The sequence below is a fragment of the Macaca nemestrina genome, chromosome 4 (assembly GCF_043159975.1).
Source record: "Macaca nemestrina isolate mMacNem1 chromosome 4, mMacNem.hap1, whole genome shotgun sequence".
NCBI lineage: Eukaryota > Metazoa > Chordata > Mammalia > Primates > Cercopithecidae > Macaca > Macaca nemestrina.
The window spans coordinates 167,157,053-167,169,829 of NC_092128.1; the positions used below are offsets into that span (position 1 = coordinate 167,157,053).

Below are 12,777 nucleotides of genomic sequence, written 5' to 3' on the forward strand. Positions count from 1 at the left end.
ATAAAATTATAATGTCTATGTTTTTGCAGAATTTTTTTTCTATTGTTAAGATGCTCTAGACTGAATTACGTATCCTAAAATTCCTATGTTAAAATTTTAGCCCCCAACAATTTGGAGATTAAGCTTTTATGATGTCATAAAGGTGCCCCCCTAATCTAACAGGACTAGTGGCCTTATAAAAGGAGGAAGAAAGAGAGTTATGTTTCTCTCTCCATGATTATGCACCAGGAAGGTAGCCATTTGCAAGCCAGAGGGGAGTGTTCTTGCCAGAACTCGACTCTACTGGCATCCTGATCTCGGACCTCCAGCCTGCAGAACTGTGAGAAAATCCATTTCTATTGTTTAAGTCACCCTTTCCATGGTATGTTTCTATGACAACCTGAGTAAGATATAAGAGATTAACAAAATATTTTTTACTCTTATCATCTGTAGTACAGAGACATGTAATTCAAAGGCACTGCAACGGAACATATTGTTTAATTAGACAGCATATTACTGGAAAATATACATTATCGATAGGTATTACAAGAAAGTAACTTGGAACTTAATTTGTTCAAAATTCAAATATAAAATCTATATTCCTGTTGTCTGTGGAGAAGAATGATACCATACTGATTGTTTCTCAGGAAAAATATATACTGTACTCTTTTTAAAAGATTTATTTGTTTCTAAAGCCTACTTCTAAACTTCCCACCTCTTTGGGGTTTCTTACTGTACTGTTTTGCAGTTGGTTTCAGGATACCTATTTCTAAAACTACTGATAGGAGTTTCCAGAGATCAGGGAGTTGTAGGTATTAATACATTTCCCACCTCTTTTGGTGCCCAGTTCAGGACTCTATCTCATGGGTGTTTGGTCCATATTGATGATATCTGTAATAACTCAACACGAAAATTAATGTTTCATTCTCTTCTCCTAATTTTCCTTGAGAAATGGTCTCAAAAGTTCTGAGTTAATTGTTTCTATGCTCTAACTTGTAATGTATTTGGAAGGTTGAGTCTAGAGTAAGTCTTCCTCTGATTACCTCACATGAACACTTACATGTTTTTTGGGTTGTTCCGAATAAGACTTCAAATATGAACCTTTTCAATTATTTATTAAAAATCAATATGTTATGGGAAACAAGATGATTTTAATAAATAATTGAAAAGGTTCATATTTGAAGACTTATTTGGAATATATATATTATTTTGCTCTCTTTTTATCAGTTATATACAATTTCCATCATTTTGTAATTTTTGCAATTTTGGAAGCTCAATGGGCATACTTGCACTGCTCCTGATCATAAGTCATGTGTAATATCAGTGAAACCACCCACAATAGTAACAGAAAAACAGTGAGCAAGAATCCTTCTGTGGAGTATCTCTAAGCAGCATTCACTGACTTAATAGAATGCCAACAATTCAAAATCCTTAAATTATTAAAATAAGACGTGGTGATTTGTCTTTTCCCCATTAGGCTTAATGCATTTTGGAAGTCAATGATTAGAATGAGGAAGGGAGCTCACACTGTAATAGCTAAGCCTGATGAATAAACTCACATGATCATCATTAACATCAAGCCACTGGTGACTGAGAATTCTGCACATGCATAATTACTATTCTTGGCTGGGAGAGGGTAGAGAAGGCTGTAGGAGCTACCTCCTTATTTGGCTGTCACACTCCCTGAAATGCCTTAGCCTGTAAATCACACTTTCTTCTTCTAGACATGAACACCTTTTAAATCCACCAATCTTTTTTTTTTTTTTTTCACTTTAGATTTCTAGTCTTAGGCATATTTCCCACACTTTTGTAGATTTTGTGAGACTTGTTTAAAAGACTTTACTTAGGAGAAAAGTCTTATTCTGGAAGAATCATTTACTTTCCTTGTTCTATTTATAGCACACATGATTTGACAGACAGATACTTTTAAATTCCATCCCTAAGGTTGAATTTCCCTTTATGTTTCATGAATAAGGGAACTCAATATAAGAAAGCAACTTACCCCGTTGTAGAAATGGCACAAAAATAACAAATGGAATCACCCTCCCACATTTCCATTTACTCTTACTCTTCTAAAATAAAGTTTCTTAACAGTCAATGTTGACATATTGAACCAGGTAACTTTTTCTTGTGGGAGGCTGTCCTGAGCATTGTAGGATGTTTAGAAGTATCCCTGGCCTCTACCTACTAGATTCTAGTAGCATCCCCTGCTCCCAGTGGTGACTCTCAAGAATGCTTTCAGACATTCTCCACTGCTGTTATTGCCGCATCTGTTAAAACCACATATTTGTGCCAAATAGATGAAACTATCTTCTCTTCCCAGTAATCATACTCTTCCTCAAGGACATTATTTTTCAAAGTCCAGTCTCTATTGTTACAAACAATATTTATAAGTGATCATGAGAACTATTTCTGGTATTTTATTTTATTTTTTTTTTACTATATCTGTGTGATTGTGTGTTTTGATTGCTTTACTTGTTTTTTTTGGTTTAGTTTTATTTTGAAGTTGGCATAGATACAGAAGAGATAAATAAGTATTAACAATGCAAACTCAATAAATTATCAGTGACAAATTTCACTGTATGCTTGATTATATTGTTAATATTTTCACTGACACTAAAGAACATTAATATGAATGGCTAGAGCATTGTTAAAGGAGACAGTGAGTTTAAAATTTTGTTTTAAACAACTGATCAGCATTCCTTCCAGGCCCTGGAAGATATGCAGTAAGGGTTTTTGTGTCCTCGGCTTCACTTTTCGATAACACATTACCTCTGAACACATTAAACAACTGCAGAAAAATGGCCCTCATTAAACATGACTTGTTATTTAATAATGATAAGTGCACACACATACAAACACAAACACACGCACACGTACACCAAGCATAGGCCTAGAGAAACAGGCCTGGTTATAAAAATATGACAGTGATTCTTATCAATTCTATTTGCAAATCTACACACACATTTTTCTTACTAACATTCCCATACATTTGGCTGGTATTTATTTCTTACCAAAACGATCAAGCAATCTTCTGTGATTTTTAGGGTTTAGATAAGAAAATACAGCTTATATTTGTTCCAGCAGGAAAAGCTTTAATTGAGGAAAAGAGTGGAACACGCAATCACCGATAGAAAAAGGATCCTAAGGCCAACAATGATGTCCTCAGAGTGCAACACTAAAGGGGTGATACTTAATAATTATTCTAGAAGGTGCTGCAGAACTCAGATATGTCTGGGCATTTACTCCTATCTCAGCATGCAACACTAGCAAAAATAACTCTTAACATGCTTGACAAGTCACTGAATTGCTCTTCATATAAATTATTTGCTCATGCATACATACATAACAGCCTCCCTGGAATAATGGCCTCTCTCACTCTTTTATCTTCTAAATCTTGAGTGACTGCCTCTAATGGTAGAGTCTAACCAGGAAGCATATAAGAAAGACGATCTGAGAAATTGAGTCATCAACTTTTCCTATGAGATTCAGAAGAGAATTTAGGAGGTGTTAATGCTGAGTTTAGGACAGATTCTATAGTGAAGTTGGCCCTACTGTCAAATCATGATCGGCCAATTTTAAACCTCTGAATAAGAATAAAAATAAATCTTACTGCTCTATCTAATGAGAACACTACTTATTAGTCAATTAAAACATGGTCATAATCTCTCTAGAGAGAAAACATAGTTACTGAAATCTCGTATTAATCTCTAGGCTATGATCATTCCTTTATAGCTGAATCCTAAATCTCATTTGGTATCCCATGACTCAAATAATAAATTATAGACTTTTGTAAATGGAATTCACTCTGAAACCAGGTCTCAACAACTATTTGAGAGGTGATTCCAGAAGGTCTTAGTAAATAGAGACAGGGAAGAAAAAAGAGCTGATGAATCCTGTATTATTAAGCTGACCATTGTGGTAGGCAACTGGAATTCAGTCCCACTGAGAATCTGCTGAGCAATTACATAGCACGTGCCTCAGAATTATCCCTTTGGAGGAGAGAAAACAGAAATATTTATTCAGTGACACCTGTCCTACACTAGTTGAGAGTTGTTTCCAGAGAGTGTTAGTTAACTCTTAGCAAATTCCAATAATATTGTGTGCTGGAGTGGGGATGGGGGAGAGCCCCTGGAAGAAAAGAGAATGAGAGGAGCTTGAAGTGGAGCACTATTGGTGTGCACTAGGGCCCCCTCTCTCAGCTGGAGATGAAGCCAGAGGTGGGCTGGGGATGCGGAGCACAGGGCCCTAAAAGCCTCTGCTACTACTGACCCCCTGTACTACTGCCCTCCTCTCAGGCTCCACATTAATTCCATTTTCTGACTCTTCAATGCAGCTGCCAGTAACAATCTCTAAAGCAGCCTTATGGGTTAGTGGAATAGGAACCTGCTGCAGTGGATCCTGAATCCTTATTGATACTGTCCCTTGCAGGATAAGGAGGTTCATACATTTGGAAAGGAGAACTTTATTTCTCATAAAGGGCTGCAGCCTGCAGGGTGGCCATTCAGACAGGCTGGGAAGCACAGCCTCTGGTCAGAAGCCAGAAACAACACTTCAAGGGTGAAGCAAAGGGAACAGGAATCTTTGCTGAGTGAGTTAGCTGAATATACATATTCAATACACTATAGGAGTCATGAATATTTATGAAAGGAAACACATGCACATGTGCATTTGAGCTCCATGCCTCTCTTCACGTGTTCTAAAAATGTCAATGTCAACATGATCGGAGGGTGGAGTTTTCAGCCCTCTGATATCAAAAAGTGAGACACAGGACATGAAAAACCTCATTGCACATCCCTTGTGTGTGGTCTCTTATTAAGGAGGAATGCTGGTCATTTGGTGTGTAGACACTAGAAAAGAGAAGGGCAGCGTTAGGAAGTCTACTGAGGTGGAGTGAGTCTTTCCAAGGGGCTGGTTTCTGTTTAGCCCTTAGGGAAACAAGCCTATGGCTGTTAGTGAGGAAGGGTGTTTAATGGGGCATGTCCAGCCTCTTATCTGGTCATGGCCAGGAATTCAGTTTTCAATGCTTCTCTGAGTTCCCCTTGCCTAAGAGGGGTCTCTTTGGTCAGTTGGAGGGCTTGGGATGTCATTTTTATTTTCCAATATCCATCTTCTCCCTATTTTAGTATCAACTCTTAATTTTCTTTATTCTCAGCTAGAAATTCAGTTTGTCCAAGTTGTTGGGCTGTTGAGGTAATCAGCAATTTTTTTCCTGAAAAGTGTGAGCCCTTAGCTCATTGACATCATTACATTGTACTGTTATCTCCCAGCATGGAGGTGAGGACAGGTGCCCAGTGAATTCCATGAGTTCCATCCACATAGACTTCTGCCTTTTGCCATTATATTCTAGCTCCTTGTAATAATCTAGGTCAAGGATCTTTACAAGAATAATATCTTGTTTCGTTTTTTACTGGTTATTTGGCATAAAGATCCCAAAGTGATCAAAGTCAGTTGAAGGCTGGTTTCATTATCCTAATATTATATAACAGCTCTTAGTTAAATACATATAACACAACGTTATATAACAGCCACTGTTATAGGATTCTTTCCTTAGTTCAGCTAAAGAGTGAAGTCCTTCACACAGTGACAAAAAATTTAACTTGCAGACAATTTGAAGGGTGAGGAGGGCAGGGTTTATTGGGTGAAAATGAAAACAGAGAAACAGGGACTCTCCATAAGGCCAGAGTCCCTGCTCACGCACTTCCCACCAGGCAGATTGAATCCCAGGTACCACCCAGGAAGAGGAGGGGCCAGGCTCCTCCCCACTGCAAATGGCATGAACTTCCCAAGGCTCCATCCCAGTGTGCATTCCTCCCAGTGCACAGGTCGGTGGGAGGCTCTCTCAGGGAGCCCTTCCCACCTGGCTGTCTCTCCATTAGTTAAATATATATAACACAGCTGGGAGAACAGAGCCCCAATCCACAGGTTACCATCTTCATCCTGGCATTTGAGTTGAACTTTTAATAGGCCACTCAAATAATCGGGCCAACTGTTTCCTGTTATACAGTATACAATAATATAAGAGTATTCTGTGCTGTTTTTAACTTCTCCATCACAAAATGAGACCTTTGGTTTGAAATGTTTTTAGGTTGGGATTGCATGGGTAATTATCATATTTCGTAAGACCTTTGCATACTAGCAGAGGAAATCAAAGCAAGAATGAAAATCTTATATCTGGGATAGTTGTTTTCCAGTATGTATCAACAAGACAGAAAATATGTAAAAAATCAGCTTTCTACCATGTGGTTGGCTGATCACCTCGAGTAATGGTGCTATCTCTCAGGCTCTATGTCAGATTCTGTTGCTGACACAGTGGGCGTTTAGCAGTGGCATTCCAGATGAATACTCCTTAAAAGAAAACAGACTGTTGGAGCCATGCCTAGCCTCTATCTTGGCCACTAAGGCTACTCTATTAGTGAACCATTTCGCAGGCAGTTGTGTGAACTTATTTAACATATTTTGAAGGGCATGTCTGCTGATGATTTATATCCTTAGTTTTTGTTTGACAAAATTTTTATGTCTTTTTCATTTCTGAAAGATAATTTCACTAGATATGGAATTCTAGTTTTTTGTTTTTGTTTTTTTCTTGCAACAGTTTAAATATATATATATATATATATATATACATAAATTTTTTTTGAGTCAGGGTCTGCCTCTGTTGCCCAGGCTGGAGTATAGTGGTACAATCTCGGCTCACTGAAACCTCCACCTCCTGGATTCAAGCGATTCTTGTGCCTCAGCCTCCTGACTAGCTGGGATTACAGGTGTATGCCACCACGCCCAGCTAATTTTTGTATTTTTAGTAGCGACAAGGTTTCACCATGTTGGCAAGGCTGGTCTCAACTCCTTACCTCAAGGAATCCACCCGCCTCAGCCTCCCAAAGTGCTGGGATTACAGGCAGGAGCCACCGCACCAGGCCAAACATTTATCTTTTTTTTTTTTTTTTTTTGAGAAGTTTCGCTCTTGTTGTCCAGGCTGGAGTGTGATGGCGCAATCTCAACCTTCACCTCCCGCTCCCAGATTCAAGGGATTATCCTGCTTCAGCCTCCTAACTAGCTGGGATTACAGGCATGTGCCACCACGCCTGGCTAATTTTGTATTTTTAGTGGAGATGTATCAGGCTGGTCTCGAACTCCTGACCTCAAGTGATCCACCTGCCTCAGCCTCCCAAAGTGCTGGGATTACAGGCATGAGCCACCGTGCCCGGCCAAACATTTATCTTTTTTTCTTTTTTTTTTTTTCGTTGAGAACAACTAGATTCTTCTAGCTATTTTGAAAATACAACAAATAATTGTTAACTATAGTCACCCTATGGTGCTATCAGACACTAGAACTTATTCTATTTAGCTGCATGTTTGTACCCATTATCCAAACTTTTTAAATCCTGCTCCCCACCCTCTTTCCCCCACTGTAGTGACTATCATTCTACCCTTTACCTCTGTGAGATCAACTTTTATAGCTCTCGATATAAGTCAGAACATGCAATGTTTGTCTTTCTGTGCCTGCCTTTTTTCACTTAACACAATCACCTTTGGTTCCAAACAGGGTGCTGCACATGACAGGATTTCATTTTATTTTTTATGGCCAAATCACATTCCATTGTATTTATATATAACATTTTCTTTATCCATTCATCCACTGGTGGACACTTAGGTTGATTCCATCTTGGGTTTTGTGAATAGTGCTGCAATAAACATAGGGGTGCAGGCATCACTTTTATGTACCGATACTCCTTCCTTTAGATAAATACCCACTAATGGGATTGCTGGATCATATGATAGTTCCATTTTTAGTTTTCTGAGAAACTTCCCTGCTGTTTTTAATAACGTGTGGAGGAAATTCTTAAATAAAGAAATCTCAGGCTGGGTATGATGCTGCATGCCTGTAATTCCAGGTACTGTGGCCAGAGGATATCTTGAGCCCAGGAGTTTGAGTCCAACCTGGCAATATAGTGAGTTTCTGTTTCTTTAAAAAAAAAATTAAAAATCTTATTCAAAATTTCAGGCGTGACTTCAATTCCAGAAGTTTGAATAGCTTTAAGACTGACATATTAACAAGATTATTGCTCCTCTACTGGATCAAAATTTGCCTGGCAGTAGTTTGATAGTGATGCACCATGTCAGAAAGGATGAGGGAAGTGTGTTAGAAAGGAGATTTCTAGTGGTGAGTTTGGATTTTTTCTCACATGTAAAACCATGAAACTTTAGTAAAATTTGTAAAAGCAAAAAATATAGAGACTCTGACTTTTTTCGGTCATGTGCCTTTACCTAATTAGCTCAATTGCCTCATTTTTTATACCCCATGAAATAATTGTTCTGGGCATTTCTTCTCCAACTACACTAAGATCTTTCATTTCACTATGTAATTCTTGTTTTAATAAAGTAATACATGTTAATAATATTTCTGCAGTTTTTAATCTCTTATGATAATGTTGTCATAGATCAAAACAGCTCACGCAATATTACCTGCTACTGATTGCCTTGGGTATTTTAATAGTGTATTAACAATTGAAATAAAACAAAAATTAGGATATCTTTAATGACATGCCCACTCCTTTTCTCATTTCATCTCCATGCCTCTCTTGTCTCATCTTATTACTGTATTCTTATCCAGTCAGTACAACTTCAGATCTTGTGCTGCTCATCACCACATCTACTCAGAAATACAAACTACTGATATGTTCTGACTGAAGTCTCAGTCCTGTTTAACTCGTCAGTGTAAGCATATAGTTCTGTCTTGGACTAGTTGTCACACCACACAGTATGTTCTAAGCAGGCACAGAAGGTGCTCAGTCTTTGCCCATTAACCTTGGGAATGGCTGTTTGTTGCATCCAAGAAGGTTCTGTGTATGTCTACACTCTGTTTAATGGGGTGATTGTAAGACGATTACAAGTTACATAAGCAGGCAGAATAATTTCCTAATTAGAGATAGGGCTAGAAATCAATTCCTCTTTGTACAACATAATGACAATGCCTTTTAAACATTTAAAGGTTCTTTCTGAACAGTAGATCTTGTCACTATTGCTCATTAACTTCTCAGCCAATGTTATGTGGGTCATGGTAGCTTTGGGTACATTGCAAATATTAAAAGTCAGTCACATTTAAATTTACTGTCTATTTTAAGATTTGAAAATGTTGCTTGATTCTTGTCAAATAAAGCAATACATAACATTTGCAACGAAAGAGCTTATGGAAAAAAGACATCATTAACCTGTGAGATCTATGTTAGTCAGAGTTTCATCTTTATTTAATACAGACGCAGTGGACACACATCCACACAGACATTTTTCCTCTGTTTATAAAAATCTCTCATGTAATAGTGGCTGGCACAATAACATAAAATTATTTCTATGAAATAACATACTTTTATTTATTTTTCCTGATTTTTAAAAATGAACAAAACAAATTGTTAGTCCATTTCTACAGAATTAGCTTCCCAAATGAAGAATTCATTGAAAATTGTTTGAAGGAGTTGAATAATTATTGATTCCCTGAACCCAGTAACATATAATATCTATGTAAAAATGCAAGTTTCACACATAGGCAATGGGAAAACCATTAGTTTTAAATATATTTCTACATTTTGTCCATAGAGCTAAAGATTGTATTACTTTCATTCACTCTTCATTTTCTTTTCACATTCTTTCAAATTCTTCATTTTCTTTCAACATTATATCACGTGGTTAGCTGGAAATGTATTTAAAATGTCTATAAAGTCTGAGACAAATTTCACTTTAGAAATAAAAGCATATATGGAAGAGATTGGATAGGATTATTTGGGAAGTAAGTCACTAAAGCACTAATTAAATTAACTCTACCATAGAAACATTGATGTTAGAAAAAGGAAGAAGAAGGAAAGAAAGAAATATGTTTGTCAGATCTATTGTAGAATTTCCTTTGTAATTAAGTAATCAATTCACAAATATAAAACACAATATAATAATTAACTTTCTGGCCCACAGATTTAATAGTTAAATTTTTCTAATAATGGCAGGTGGAAGATAAATGAGTAACAGTCTTAGTTCTTCGCTGGAGTTCAATATAATACCCAGATATGCCACACATGTATAAATATAATCACATGCATATTTGCAAGTTTACCCATTAATATAAAATTATATATGTTTGACTCTATGTGTCAGTATTTATATAACTTCTAGCACCATAGAACAGTGCATTTTCATAAAGATACAGTTTTCTTCTGGAAGCAAATCCTAGTATTTTAATTTTGGCTATCATATTAAAAATTAAACAATACAGAGGCAATAATTCTCAAGATGTTCCTGTATAAGCGATCATCTTCACTTTCTATGTTTGGGATAGCAAAAATAAAATTTTCATGAATGCTGTACCTCTTACACTTCTTTCTTTATACCTGTACTGCAAAAAGGTAAGCTTTTCTATAAAGGCACCCCTGTGGCAGATATCTGAATTACCAAATAAATTGCTTGCCCAATAAAATTAGTCTATATATACACCCTCAATAACTATGAAACAGGATTTCAAATAGACTTCTTTTGCCCCGATTTAGTTTATTTATTCATTTAATTTTTGGTCTCCCAGAATTTGGCTACATCCTTAAAATGAGTAGAGTGGCGGAATGGAGACATGTACCAGGCAGGCAGATCACAAGGTCAGGAGTTCAAGACCAGCCTGGCCAAAATGGTTAAACCCTGTCTCTACTAAAAATACAAAAAAAAGTTAGTCGGGTGTGGTGGCAGGCACCTGTAATCCCAGCTAGGTGGGAGACTGAGGCAGGAGAACTGCTTGAACCTGGGAGGCGGAGGTTGCAGTGAGCCAAGATCACACCACTGCACTCCAGCCTGGGCGACAGAGCGAGCCTCCATCTCAGAAAGAAAGGATTAATGTCTTCTTAAAAATGACTGTATGAGTTTCTCCTTTTTAGCCTTTATAAAAAGAAAGCTAAACATTCATTAGAATGAAGGATTCTATAAAGAATGCCGTCAGTTTTAGCCCTCAAGACATATTTTGAAGGTATTTGTAAGAAAATGGGAAAAGCATCTCTCTCACTCTTTACCTGAATACTGCTGAGTTAAACATCATGTGGGTTGTATGTACTGTTACAAGAACCTAGACACTTGGTAGGGCACTCAAGAGCTTTGGGAAACCCTCACAAGTCCTCCGGAATTTGGGAAGAACAGAGACTTCTGTCTGCTTTTCATTTACTTCTCCAAAACATACACAGCAGGGCATCCTAATTTTGAGTATGTTCCCTGATGAAGTTGTGCTCAGACAGCACAAAACCAATGAACTGAAATACTGTTTTTACTTTCCTCTCCTGCCTTCTCTCTCCTCCTCTGAGCCTGGAGTGTCCATAGCCAGCAGGATAGAAAGGTGAGGGGGTGGAAGAAAGTGAGTAATGAGAACATCTCATTGCCCAACTCCCCCTCCAAACTGTGCACGAAGCCTGGCCTACAGGATGGGAGAACTTACAATTGAATGCAAATTAGTTTTGGTTTAGATTGGATTGGTCTATCATACTGACCATGAAATCAAACTTAAGCTAAAAGGTTCTAGAAAACTATATATTATGTAAGATGTGTATACCAAGGATGAAAAAGGGAATTCTGACCAAACATTTGCAAAGACCATGGTGGGATAAAAATGGTAAAAAGCATAATTATCAGATTGTTTATTAGTGATCCCCACACATTAAGTAAACTGCCTCTGTGTAAAAGTAGTTAGGTTTCAGGAAAACTCTTCTATTAAGAATACAATGAGGCAAGAACAGAGACTCAACAGTGTTCATATGAAGAATATGGGACTTTTCCCCAACAGCAATCATTTACCTATCATTTTTTTCTTGTCAAAAATCCAATAATTGAATATTGTTTGGGGAAAATATTTCATAGAAAATCTTCATAAAGACACAAACATAGATGTGTGCACTACTATTACAATGTAATCCTAAATTACTAACTATGACAAGTGCCTTAAAATTACTAGCTTTCTTCAAAAAATACTTCACACTGTCAAGGAAGGTTTTTGAACAACAAGTGCTATAAATCTGAAAACCAAGGACAATTATCATTACATCACAGAATACCAGATGTAATACACTAATCAGAAAAAGGCAAATGCTCCTAAGAAAGTTCCAGTTCCTCCCAATTAAGCCACACATCTAGATGAACATATGTGACGGAGGGTGGCTGAGGGAGGGGAGATTTTTAGAAAAGAAAAAACTGGGCAACAATATTTAAGATTAATAAAGATTTGTTTATATTCTATTATATTTGTATTTGTAGTGACTCATATGAACATAAAAATACATGTAAAAATTGATTGACTTAATAGACACAAACAATTCATATGAAATAAGAGAAGGGAATTTCCTTAACCTATTGAACATTAAAACAAATGAACCAAAAGCATAAAAACATCATACTCAGTGGTACTGTGCCAATTGCTATGAATTCAGTTCAGCCCTGAACTAAATAGCAACCAGTACATAATTATCAGAAAATTTAAAATGACACGATTTGCAAAGAAGACAAAAAGGTCGTCAGTATTTTAAGATAATATACCAAAATATCTATATTAACTTTATTCATTTATTAGAGTAAAAGTTTGTCAGTGTACAAAAAAAGGCACATTATAGATTAGCAATGTAGCTGTGTACTTTTAAGAATATTCCATTTAAAATATCATTGAAGTATGACATCTACAGGAATAAATACAACTAAAGTTGTCTAAAATCTTAATGGTAAAAATTTTAAGACTTTGAAGAAATTTGTAAGATATATTTTTAATAACAATGATACCTATAAATTTAATAT

General features: G+C 36.6%; 1 long non-coding RNA gene across 4 annotated transcripts in view; it reads left to right on the forward strand.

Annotated features, from left to right (window-relative positions):
- The first annotated feature begins 204 nt into the window (after nt 1-204).
- LOC105472828 (uncharacterized) overlaps nt 205-12,777 on the forward strand; it is a 75,412-nt gene continuing 62,839 nt past the window's right edge. For all 4 annotated transcript variants that reach the window (XR_011621759.1, XR_011621761.1, XR_011621758.1 and 1 more), the window contains exon 1: nt 205-361. This is a non-coding gene — a long non-coding RNA (uncharacterized lncRNA). The remainder of the gene's footprint in view (nt 362-12,777) is intronic.